Consider the following 13,236-nt stretch of genomic DNA (forward strand, 5'->3'; position numbering starts at 1 on the left):
CAGGGTTACCATACTATTGACATTTTGGGCTAGATAACTCTTTGTTTTAGGGGGCTATCCTGTGCATTGTAGGATGTTTAGCAGCATCCTTGACCTCTACCCACTAGGTGCTAATAACACTCTCCTCCTGCAGTTGTGACAACCAAAAATGTCTCCAGACATTGCAGATGTCTCCTGGACAAAATTGCCCCCCAGTTGGGAACCACTGGAGTAACCCCTTTCTTTGCCATATATTGAATAGAACCATCTGTAAACCAAGCCTGAGTTTTTTCTTCCTTGGTCAACTGCTCATAGAGAACTTCCCATGAGGCCATTGGTGTGGGTTGAGAGAGAGAAGGCAATTAGCAGGAGTGGGGGGCATGGGCATATAGGCTACTTTCTCATGCAACTGACTTGTGCCTCCAAGACTTGCTTGAGCCTGCTTTCTAGATACTGCTTTTATTTGATGATGGGCTGCTGCTGCTGTGCATGCCTAGCTTTATGGGCTTGGGGAGTCAGACAATATCTACTTCATGATGGGTGCCTCCCATCACATGGAAACTTGGTGGCCCATGGTCAAGTATTCCATCTCTACGAAGGTCACATAGAAAGCCAAAAGCTTGGGCCGGCCCTGTGGCTTAGCGGTTAAGTGCGTGCGCTCCGATGCAGGCGGCCCGGGTTCGGATCCCGGGCGCGCACAGACGCACTGCTTCTCCGGCCATGCTGAGGCCGCGTCCCACATACAGCAACTAGAAGAATGTGCAACTATGACATACAACTATCGCCTGGGGCTTTAGGGGAAAAATAAATAAATAAAAAAAAAAATTAAAAAAAAAAAAAAAAGAAAGCCAAAAGCTATTTCTCAAAAGAAGAATAGTTATCTGCAGAGGGTATCATGGCTCTGCTGCAAAATCCTCACTGTGACTTACTAATAGGGGCCTGCTAAAGGCTCCACATAACGTCCCTATCCACCACTGACACTTCAAGCTGACTCCTTATGCACAACCTCATAGGAATTCAGCTTTTGCTCCTTGTTACTGCTAATTATATTTAGTTCCAGGGGAAGGATATATAATCCCTAAACTCTTGGTGTGTGTGTTTGAAATGGACCCTACGGTAAGCAGAATAATGCTACCTCCCCCATAGTTGTCCATGTTCTAACCCCTGGAGCCTGTGAATATGTTAGCTTTCAGGGCAAAAGGGACTTTGCAGGTGTGGTTAAGTTAAGGGTTCTTGAGATCGGGAGATTATCCTGTTTCATCCAGGTTGACCCAATGTAACTAAGAAAGTTCTTATAAGAGAAATAGGGAGACAGGAGAGATAGAGTCAGAGAGCAGGAGATGGATCTGATAACAGAAGTGGAGGTTGGAGTGACACAAGGAAGGAGCCATGAACCAAAGAATGCAGGTGGCCTCTGGAAGCTGGAAAAGGCAAGGAAACACATTCTCCCCTAGAGCCTCCAGAAGGAACGCAGCCCTGCAGACACCTTGATTTTAGGAACTCTGACCTCCAGAACTGTGAGATAAGAAATTTGTATTAAGCTGCTAAGTTTGTGCAGATCTTAATTCTCTTGCTCAGGATTTGAACTCTGATGGAAAAATGATAAATTGTTAAAGAATCAGTGACATATTTCCAAACATATTTGAAATGTTTATATTTTCATTGTGGTTTTTTGCAGACTATGTCTTAGCCACTGAAAGAATTACTACTCTAATGGTAGAAATTTCAGTGATGTGGCAGGCTAGTCCTGGGAATTTTGGAGCTTCTCAAATTACATCAAGTAAATGCCAGTCACGTGCAGGGCATTTTCTGACTCCTTATTGCTTACCACTGAGTATCCATCAATGCTTCCTGTTGTTGGGTCTGGCAAATCATGAAACTTTCAGAGGTTTTTGTTGTTCAAGTACAAACTTGTGTTTGGAGTGTTATTTAGGAGCCACTCCCATTGAGATAACTAAGTTCTCTTATCTTGTTAGTTTGTTTTACTCTGAGGTTCTGTCGACTTGATAGTATGGCACTTCCTACTGCTCCGTCCTCTGTGTCACTCAAATCAGTGTTGCTGGTCTCCTTAAGACTGGTAGCCTGGATGAGTAGAGTTTGTGTTAGCGGCTCTGGAAGGACTGTGAGTCCATGCAAGAATGGGAGAGGTACTGCAGGAAGGTGCACTTAAGCAATACGAACATTCCATCCAGGGATGTTTGTTGAAACAGCACACGAAAGAGAGACTTTTTCTCTACTTTGATTTCCTTTCTGTATTCTGGCTTTATTGAGATATAATTGACATATTTTGTAAGTTTAAAGTGTACAATGTATTGATTTGATACATTTACATGTTGTAAAATGTTACCACCATAGAGTTAGCTAAACCTCCATTACATCACATAATTACTATTTTTTTTTTGTGATCAGAACATTTAAGATGTAATCACTTAGCAACTTTCAAGTATATAATATAGTATTATTGGCTGTAATAAACATGTACATTAGATCCCCAGAACTTATTCATCTTATAACTGGAAGTTTATAGTTAAAAGAGATATTTTTAAATTGCCATGGTCAAAATGCACCATCTCATACACTGATGTGTTCGCAGTGCTGTTCTTTGGATGGAGTCTTCTTTTAGACTGTTAAAATCAGCTGTTTCTGTTTTTCCAGCTTCTAGGCTCCGGTCTTGCAACCTTCCCAGTCCACAGTTCAGCCTTGTGAGCCCATGCCCTGGACTTGGTCCTCTGTGTCCTATGACTCTCTATATATATGACGGTAGGGAAATGGAAAATAGCTCTTCTCCCAGGGCCTTAGAGCATAGATGAACTGAGCCATTATTCACATCTCTTTTGTTAATAGACTCTTCCCTGGGGCTAGGAGGCCGTCTTTGGTCAATTGTTTGCAAAATGGCCACTGTTTTTTCCTCTCTCCATCTACATCTTTTGTGAAGTAACTACTCAGTTGCTCCCCTTAAGAGGCGGAGTATGTTTCCCCAGCATTTGAATCTGGACTGGCCCAATGATTTGCTTTGGCCAATAGAATGCAGCAGAAATGATGCTGGGCCAATTCTGAGCCTAAGCAGCCACTTGTTTTCTGGAAACCCTGCTTAGCTGCCAAGTAAACAATTATGGGGTATAGCCTGCTAGAGGATGAGAGACCACCTGGAGGAGAGAGAAGCCATCTGGGCTGAGGCCATCCTAGACTAGCCAGCTCCCAGCTGACCTAGCAGCTGACCACAGATGTCTAAGTGAGCCTAGCAGAGACCTGAAAAACTGCCAAGCTGAAGTCAGCCTAATTGCCCACCTGCAGAATTGCGAGCTAAAAAATGGTTGTTTTTAGCCACTATGTCTTGGAGTGGTTTGTTATGCAGCCAAAGCTTACTGATTTATCATCAAGGCTAGAATCATTTCCAAATTAGGAATTATGTCCGTGTCTGAGTTATCACACCTGCCCCAAAAGAGGAAAAAAAGAGCAGAGGATGAGCCATATATTGGAAGAGAAGAGATATAAAAGGAGGGATATATAGTCAGGTTGCTATTATTCTTAACCACTTCTGGTTATAATCCAATTTCTTCTAAATAGATCACTTATAATTCAGCAGGAATCTTTTGTTTACAAGACTCAGAAACTCCCCTGCACTGGCTTGAGTAAAGGAAAATTAGCCTCTGGGGTATCTCATGGATATGAGACCCAGCTAAGTCTTCTGGAACCAAGGGAGCTACTTTCCCTGCCTATTTTCTTTCCAGTTCTTTCTCTTTGGTATAAAATCTCTCATCACTTCTGCACATTTGCTTCACTTCTCTCTTCAGTTCTCTGCTTGCATACAGCTTCATCATGCCCATTCCAAAATAGCAGCCCGAGACCGAAATCTTAGTGACCTTCCAGCTCACCTTCCAAAAATTCAAATTCCCAATCAGAGAGAATCCGACTGGTCCACCGTGGTCCAGTCAGGTGTGCTTGAGCGGTGATTGGCAGGGTTGATAAAAATACCGTTTTCTTGACATTGGGCAAAGCATCTTGTATAAGAACCAGAGGATTGGATTGCTCTTCTTAATGTCTAATGCTGGCAGGAGCCTCCACCTTGAGTTTCTGGAACTCCTTTTCTACCAAGTGACCAATAGATTTTTACCTTTGCTTTCCAGTGTAGGATCAACTTCTGCATCCTTCCGTTGGAGGAATATGAATGAGAATGATGAGCAATTTCCTTTCCTGATCAGGCTGGGGCAGGGATTGGAAAGTCTTTCTTAGCCCAGTGCCCTGCCTCATATGTCTTTATGGTGTTGCTAGTGTCCCAAGACTCAGGAGTTCCAGCCTCTCCTTCACATAAAGCTAGTGTCCAGTGTCCATAATGTTCCATTCAGCATCTGGGTCTGACTTCCTTTTTTTTTTTAAATTTTGTTTTGTTTTGTCTTATCTTACAACAGTCAAACTCTAGAAGGCTGGTGGTTGAGACACTCTCTTGTGGCAATTTATAGTTACATAGATTTTAATGGACTAGAAAAATTTCAAAAGTAAATCTGGATACTGACATATGGTTACCAGGTCTATATTTTGCTACATAAGGCCATTACAAGCTCCCATATCCAACCATCATCATTTAATATTGGATTGAAGACTAGGAAATTGCCATTTTTGTAGGTCAAAACTAGTTGAACATTGGCAATTTCCTGTGGTCCAACGTAATATATTAAAGCATATTTTCACTTAAGAACTATAGGAAGAATATAATCTTGTAATAAAGGACTGGCCTTACAATGAATTTTTTAACTTTATGAGAAATGCACTATACTTTTCTTAATTTTCTTATTTCATCATGGACCATGAAAACTTCATCATGGTCTGGCACTAGTTTTTGATGTGTCTTTTTTTTAAACACAGGTCTAGTGAAACACATCTGTATGATCTTCTCAGGCTCACTCTCCTTCCTCAGAAGGCTTTTTTCCTAGCGTCTGGGGGGCGCTTGTGTCCTTCCCTTGGTTCAAAGTCATGTTCAAAGAGCAATCATGTTCTCTGAGGCCCTCTCAGGCTGTGGTGAGTGAATCCTTCAGTTGCACCAAACTTGGGTAGTAGGAGACATGTTTGCAGCACCAGATTCATTGTCACATTTCCCCTCATTGTCACATTTACAAAAGGAGCCTCAGTAACCTGCCATGGTTCCTCAATGAAATATGCAAACCAGTTTTTCTCTAACCATAAGTTAAAGATGCTTCCCTTTGGATTGTGTTTTTTGCACAAGTCTTCCATCATCTCAGGCAACTCCCCCATCACCCTCTATTTCCTACCCAAGGGACCTTCATCTCTCTTACAAGCAAGATCCAGACAGATTGTATAACAAACTGCTTTTTGTTATTAAAAACATCTTTTTAGCTCTTGGCACAACAAGCAAAACCATTCCTGATGAAAAGAAAGTCTCTCTCTCCCATATGGTTCTTGAAAGAGGTACAATTTTCTGAATTTACTGTACATGTGAAAACAATAAACAATTTGCATTTCTTTCTTTTTCTAGTAATTCAAACCCTAACCTGAGGGTTTTTAAAGAATGGATTTAGTAATTTTTACACTGTACTACTTTCTGAAATATTATTGATTCTCAGTGAAGGAACTAAGCCTTAGCCAAATGCTTCAGTTCATCTCTTTTTTTGTGAATCTGTAAATGCGTCAGAAAAACGTTTACTGTAATGTTAGAATGTGCATGTGTTGGCATTAAAAGTGTGGTTTTGTCCCTATGGGGAATCAAATAGAAGCAAAATTACAGTTAACTCCTGGTATCTGTGGTAATGGGGAACAGACTGAGTTTGTACCAATAATATTTGAAAAATTTATTTCAGAAATTAGGTCAAAACTTGTCCTTCACCAAACCTTTTGCCAGAGATCCACAAGTAGTCAAGTTGTTCTTCTCTCTCCTTCTCCTAGCTCAACCAGACTCTGGGGTAGAGAAATGGCCAGCAGGAAAGAAGGGTTGAATCAAAAGACTTATTCATGAATCTCATGGTCATTAGCTTTTTCTCAACACGTTGACTACTGCTCTTTTGTAGGAAAAGGAAACCACTCTGTAGTAAGAGGATGACAGTCTTCCTACTCCTTTAGTAAGGCAGCTTGTTTTTCCTTATGATTTAAGAGATAATCATCCATCAAAATTCATGTTACCTCCTCTACAAATTCAGTTTTCAGTTAGTAACTGAAAAAAGAAGTAGGAGGATTTCAAAGAATCCTGAAGCCTCTTTAAAGCTGTTCTCTCAAAAAGGGAAGATTTGAAATATAGCTGAATAGGAAGAATGCCTACTGGCAGAGCCGTCTACCTCTAGCCAGTAGCCTGCAAGAAAAAGGATTTATTTCGTCTGGTTCAGTCTCTGACCCTTAGGGAGAAGGAGATGATATACAAGCTCTTTATGGCCTCACGGCTCCCACAAGGGTTTTCAGTAGACCAGAGGGGCAGGGTCTCACTTATTCTGGATCTGTAATGTTTCCTGAATGCAAAGAACTCATATGCTTACAGGGACAAGAGTGCATTGCACTCGTGGTGTCCAGATGTGACATTCCAATGATGTAAGCCACTAATTTGTTATCTGTTGAAGAAGACTTAGAAAATGACTTCCAGTTTTAAAAAATCCTGGAGAATTTTGTAACTCTCTACCACTCATAGTGGTAATCCTGATACAACTCTGCAAAAGTTTTGTAGATATATATGATTATGGTAGGGAAAGGGGAAACTTTAATTAACTACATTAGAGAAGCTCAAAATACAAAGTGAAATGATGGTTTTAAATAAGGCTGGATATCATAATTAGTCCCAGATGGTTCCTTTGTAGTCAGGAGAGTTGTCCCAAACAGGCACATTTCTTTGTTTGAATGTCAAAATAGAAACCAAATTAAGCTCCTTCACTGTGTCCTCATATTCACAGCTTCTTTGGGGCCTTGCTGTGTAGGCCTTTTGAGATGTCCATGGAGACAGAAAGAGTGTGTCCTCCGTAATATACTCTTTATAAGGCAACAGATGTTCTCAGAACCAACCTCTAAAACCTCAGATCCAAGAGTTTCTCTTTCCTTCTGGTTTTCTGCATTTGCTTTTGGTAATGGAAAACATTTTCTCTTTCTGCGGTTCATCTATTCAGGATACTCCTTGCCCTGGGGGAACAGGCCTCACAGGTCTCAGGGTGTCATCACATTTGCTGTAGGAAACCAGACTTGTCACCAAACAGGGAGCTCTGATTCCCATGGAGAATAGCCAGGCAGATCAGGGAGAGGTGTTTAAGCAAACTCTATTTGCCAGGGGAAACCAGGGAAAATCAAACCAAAGAAAACACACTGCTGATTCCCAAAGAGAGTGTTGTCTTTAGGCCTTTCCAAGAGACATCAGTTGTTCCTTGATATCTCTAACAGAACACTTGTCAGCAGAAGTAAATTTGTTTCTAGTTCTGTCCTACTAACAAGTTTTGCCAATTAAATTACTTAATTGGTTGCAGTCATGAGTAAGGAAAATGTAGACACACCCAGTCTTCCTATAAACGATTCCCCCAAATCTGCCTTTATTTGTGTTTGGGATCCAGTGTTCCTTTTACAAATCTTCAAAATATTTCCCTTTTAAATAGATGGATTAACACACACAATCTGTTTCTTCCTTATTCAGAGAAAACTAGGTTAATGATTCATTGCTTTTCCATCAGCTGGTGCTTAATTCAGAGCAGGATGAAGTGGGCCTTATCTCCCACGATGCAGATGGTGGACTTCTCCAAATCCGTGTGACAGCAGAGAGTGGAGTAAGGCATTTTGTATCTAGTCAGATTCATTTGTATTTAGTGTCAAAGAAATATTTATTATGTAATATTTAGGTGAATAAACAATGCTATTTCCTCCCTCTCTCTAGATCAATGTATTCATTTTATATGGTCTTTTATTTTTAATTAGTAATATAATAAATGTAACTGTAACCCAGTTTGTAATAAATGTAACGTATAGTTGACCAGTGACTCACACTAGAACTAAGTTTTCCCATGGAATAAGGATTACTCATTACATGTAACTACCAACTTTTTGGGAGAAAACTGAGGCTGCTTCCCACATCATATGAAACAAAACCAGCCCTTAGTTTTGTAGGCGATATCTAGTGAAATAAGCAAAATATATTTTCCATTTTGAAATATCTGGAGAATTGCTGAAATTCTCCACTTGTTATCTTTAGTGAATGTAGAACTCAAACCTGCAATTTTGAAATACAGATATGTATTTCACTTTCTGATATAAAAACACCTTATTTCTGTTGTTAATCACCCCATAATTTGCATTTTTCCCTTAGGACGTATTGCTTTTATAGCTAATTTGAAACAAATGATCACTAGGCAAACATTGACCAACCAGCAAAACTGTCACCAGCTTGGCATTCTCTTACTAAAGTAAAAGTGACATTGATTATGCAGTCAGCGATTATCAACCATCTGAGTAGCATAATAGCATCTAAATTATACTGTGTATATTAAATTATAGCACATACTTTATTAATATTCATATATTTATTAATATATCACACATACTTTTGATATCAGGCTCTTTGCCTATCAGCTCATATAGAGTCACATGACCCTATTATTATTTTTAATAACTTCTTGCCGGAGCTGATTTCCCAAATGCAGCGTTTTTTTGAGCTTAGGAACACTAAAAAGTTGGTATTAGAAGTGTGAGAAACTGGGCAAGTCATTTAAATTAGTTTTATATTATTTAAGACTGCAAATGCTATAAGACAGAAAGCAAATATGAAGTGTCTATTATTAATGCTATACAGCAGTTGTCATTCTTAAAATAAACATTTGGAATAAGTGATGTCACATTAATTCATTCATTCCTTTACTCATTTATTTGTTCATTTACTTGACAAACAGATATTGACAACCTACTATGTGCCAGATACTCTGGTAGATGCTGAGAGTCATTGATGAGAAAGTTCAGATACAGGCCTTGCTTAGAGGCTGGTTGAATAATAAGTAACATTTATTGAACATCTAATCTCCAGTTACCTTTAGAATTCTCACATTCCGTGAATCTAAGAACCATTCAATTATATTACGGGATCTGTAATCCCAGTGGAAGACAGGGTGATGAAGGTGATAGTCTTCCCACTCCTCGCTCATTCCCTTGACCCTGGAGAGCAGAGGGCTGGCAAAGGGGCGTGGCTGGAATGTCAGAGGAAGAGCAGGTAGCTGCCCGTGGGAGACGCATGGTAGGAATGGGCTTATTTTTGTTGGAGAGTGAGGGTAGCTGTACGTGTGTGAGTGCTACTAGGAAGGTGAGGATTACGCTCAGGTTAAGGAAAAGCTAAGTTTGAATCTCCTTGTCTTTCAGTGAATTGAAAGAAAGTCAGCACTAGCCTTGGAAATACAAACTGCAGAAAAACACCTCTGAGGTCGTTTTTTGTTTTGAGGTCTTTCCATTTCTTCCCTTGCCTAAAAAATGCGTCTCCTCTGAGATCTTTATGGAATGAAATGAGGAGTGAAAGAGATGCCTTGAGGCCAACGAAACAAAGGAAGTCACTTTTCTGAAAAGAATTTGTGTGCTAACCCCTCTCTCATCTCTGGAATTTCTCGGGCTTGCCACTAATGGAGTGGATAATAATTTTGCACATAATTGTGTTTCTAAACGAACAATTCATCTGGACATGCTGAGTACTGTCCTTGATACAACAGATTTGTTAGGGGTCTAAAGAGAGTAATGATAGATTATTTGACTAGATTTTAGTGCAGCTTTCTTTTTAGGATTTGATGAAATATGACCTATTAAGCAAGTTATAGATGCGCTGGACTGTATGGGTTTTCTGACGCATGGGTGGAAACAGACAACGAGAATCAAGGGGTGAGACTATATAGATGTCTTCCCCATCGTGGAGAGATGTCCCAGGCACCGAAGAAGTTGTGAGGCGCAGGCTTATTGAATATCTCTGGAAATATTTTGCTGAAGAAGTCAATAACACTTGACTGATACTGGGTCAAGAGGCGTGTTAGGAGAGCCTTCCAGTGCCAGTGAGCACAGGGAGACTGCAGAGTCTGAAGCTCAGGAGGTGACTTCTGAAAAGTGTGGTTCATGTGAGGAACAGGGCAGACAGGCTAAAATTTCATGAACTGGACACAAAGCTGATGCTCATATGGACACTGAATGGTAAACCATACGTACTGGGAAAGTGACTCTTTCAATCCGAACTTTGATTCTCAAGAAAAGCAGATGGACAGAGAGAAGTTCCAGAAATGAGCAATTCAGATGGGGAAAGTGAGAAATGTTTGAAAGATATAAGTAAGTAAAAGAATTAAATGTGAAAATGTGAGCATAAGGAACTCATTATCTACATCAATCTATTATATATATATATATTTTTTTTTTCCAGGAGGAATTATACTTTAAATAGGGTGAGTATGCTGAGGAGGAGAAAGAGTAGTAACTTTTAAGACTCAGAGAAAAGTTCCTTAAAGAGGAAGGCTATTTTAGACCATATAATAGATAACACTGCCAGAGATCAAGAAATCCAGCGTGTGGTCCTGATTATAGAGCCCTGCCCCTTCCTATCTCGGAGCAATGACCTCCTCACCCCAAGACAGCACACCAAATGACTTCTTCTTTTGGGAGTACATCAAGAACCTGGTATTCTGACCACTTCATTTTCTCAGATCTGAGGATACGAAGGACCACATCAAGGCTGCCATTTCCACCATTGATGGTGTGGTGCTGCACAGGGTCTGGGATGAATTAGACGTAGGATTGAGGCCTGCCAGGTGACATGCAGCATGCATAATGAGCATCTGTGAAAGTAAAGAAATAACTGTGATGGCTTATTTACCAAATTTGGTTTGACTGCATGTTCATATTCAACTTAGCTACTGAACAATAAATTTTACAAGTGTTCAATTCAAGTTGAATAACCCTACAGGTGTTCAATAAATATTTGAAATGAATCAATTAGAAAGTAGTGTTTATTACATATCTAGTATGTTCCCAGATCTCTGATAGAACTGTTGGGAATTTTTTAAAATCTCCAAGGAGTTTATAATTATATTGACTTGTTTAAAAATGGATGTACTAAATTCTTAAAATTTTAATTTAACAAATATTTATATAGAGAATACTATGTTGCAGGGATTTTTCTAAGCGCGTTACGGATATTAACTCCTATATTCACTTAGATTACATGACCCCATGATTGGAAGTGCATTTATGAAGAACTTAGATTGATGTCTTCTTGGACAGAGGGAATGCAAGAGGTTGGATATGTGCTGTGAACATATGAAAGCGTAGAAATGGACTGTGATATACTATTTTACATGTCCAGAGCCCAGTCTATGTAAATTTGTCAACTAGGCAAAATTCGCCTACATGTTATTCTGCCTTCAGATGTCAACTGAGCCTTAAGGCTGTTTTGCGCTTCGTAAAGTGGTTTGGTTTCTCATTCTGGTTTCCTGATTGAGTTTATCTACCTGTGAATTCTAAGACACTGGAGTAGGCCATGCACTGATGCCAGTATTGGGTACCAGGAATTATGGTAAGCTGTTTAGGAAGATATTTGGGGTGTGTTTTGGGAAGGTGCCCAATGACTCTCCTTGCATCTAAAGCTTCTGTCTTGCATCAATGGAAGAGTAGTGAATTTAACCAATTAACATGATGGTTAGGGTCATGCTGTCTAGAAGTACCCCTTACTTTTCATGAGAAAACTCAGAGTCATAGGTGAATTACGTTGAGGAATTGGGTTGCAAGAACTTCTATTTACCCACAAGATAATTTAAAACATTCAAATTGAAGTTACAGTCCCCATGCTCCCTTCCCTCGCCAGAACAGACATTCCTTTAGTGGAGGCGCCAACCTGATCTCATCCAAATTCAGTGTCATTCCTAGAATAGCTAAAAACCACTGCTAAATATTTCCCAAGTAAACCTAGCTAAGAATAGTGTCTTATTTCTAGAGCTCTGACACAAGAAACTCAACACCCTGTTGGAGTCAGATAAGCTGAACTTTTTTTTGAGATCTTTGTCCAAGTGAGACTGAGGAGGATGGAGTCTGAGAAAGACTCAGGTTGAGTGAGTCTAGCGAGATTCCCTATATCATCTGTGACATGGCATTGAGTGGTGCTATATGAGACTAAAAGTGCCTGTGAGCAGGCCTAAATGCTGAATTGGCTACCTGTCAGTGCCTTGGGCACCAAAGAAACTTTCATTAACTCTGTCCAACAATCAAATTAAAATTTCACTCTTACTATCTTGCAGTTCTTAAACATCAGTTGATACTCTCTGATCCCTTTCACTTGTTCTACTACAATTTGTTGGAAAGCTGAATCTCCATCTTGCTTCTTTAAGCCTGAAAGACATGTTTCCTTCTTAAGAGATTCAATTTATAAAGGCTTACCATTACTCCCCAAAGTTACTATCATCTTGCAATTGATATGGTACTTGATCCTCCTAACGACTATGAGAAAACAAGAATTATCATCTCATTTTTATTAATGGGAAATGGAGGCTCACATGGGTACCTACTCATGGTTCATATCTAGCCAATGGCGGATATGGAACTAGATCCCTGCTCTTTGGACTTCCTTGTGTGATATTCCCATTACTTCATCCCATCTCTGCCCACCTGCATAAGTGTCCAGGGCCTAGTTCTCAACCTGCTGTTGCTCACATATTTGCTTTAGTTTGGCAAGGAAAGAAGGCTTTTGGTCTAGGAATGGGTCTCTACGCACAGCACAATGTTTGAGGCAAATGCTCTGATTTTCCCCAGTACCAAAAAGAATCATTTCCATGATATTTCTTATATAATTCTCTGTAACCCATAAGAGTAAAAATATTTTTTGTTTGGAGCACAAACTGTGTTGTTTCGGCATGGCTGCATTTGTTTAACGTAGATGGTTTGCATTTAGACTGCCTTGTGCTTTCTTCTCTGGCCTGAATTATTCCTTCTAAGTTAGAATGTTTTTTCTTCTTTGGCATCCAGTAAAAATCGTTGGCAACATGGCCACCATCCAGAAACACTGCTGTAATGCCAACCGCAGGACACAGAGTCTAAAAATAAGAACTGAAAATGAGATTTAAGTTAATGCCCCCAGAGAAATTGTTCCATGTGTCTTTACTAAAATTTGGTAAAATCTATTCTAGGGAAAAGTGTGAAATACATGAAACCCTTATTGCTACTTCCTATAAAAACTTTGGCTGAGTAATTAGTGAGAGAGCTCGTCCTTTTTAATCTGACTCTCTCCTATTAGCCACTTTTCATTCTTTGACTTAAGGTTATGTAAGTTCAGAAGACATT

This window comes from Diceros bicornis, chromosome 1 (assembly GCF_020826845.1).
Source record: "Diceros bicornis minor isolate mBicDic1 chromosome 1, mDicBic1.mat.cur, whole genome shotgun sequence".
Classification (NCBI taxonomy): domain Eukaryota; kingdom Metazoa; phylum Chordata; class Mammalia; order Perissodactyla; family Rhinocerotidae; genus Diceros; species Diceros bicornis.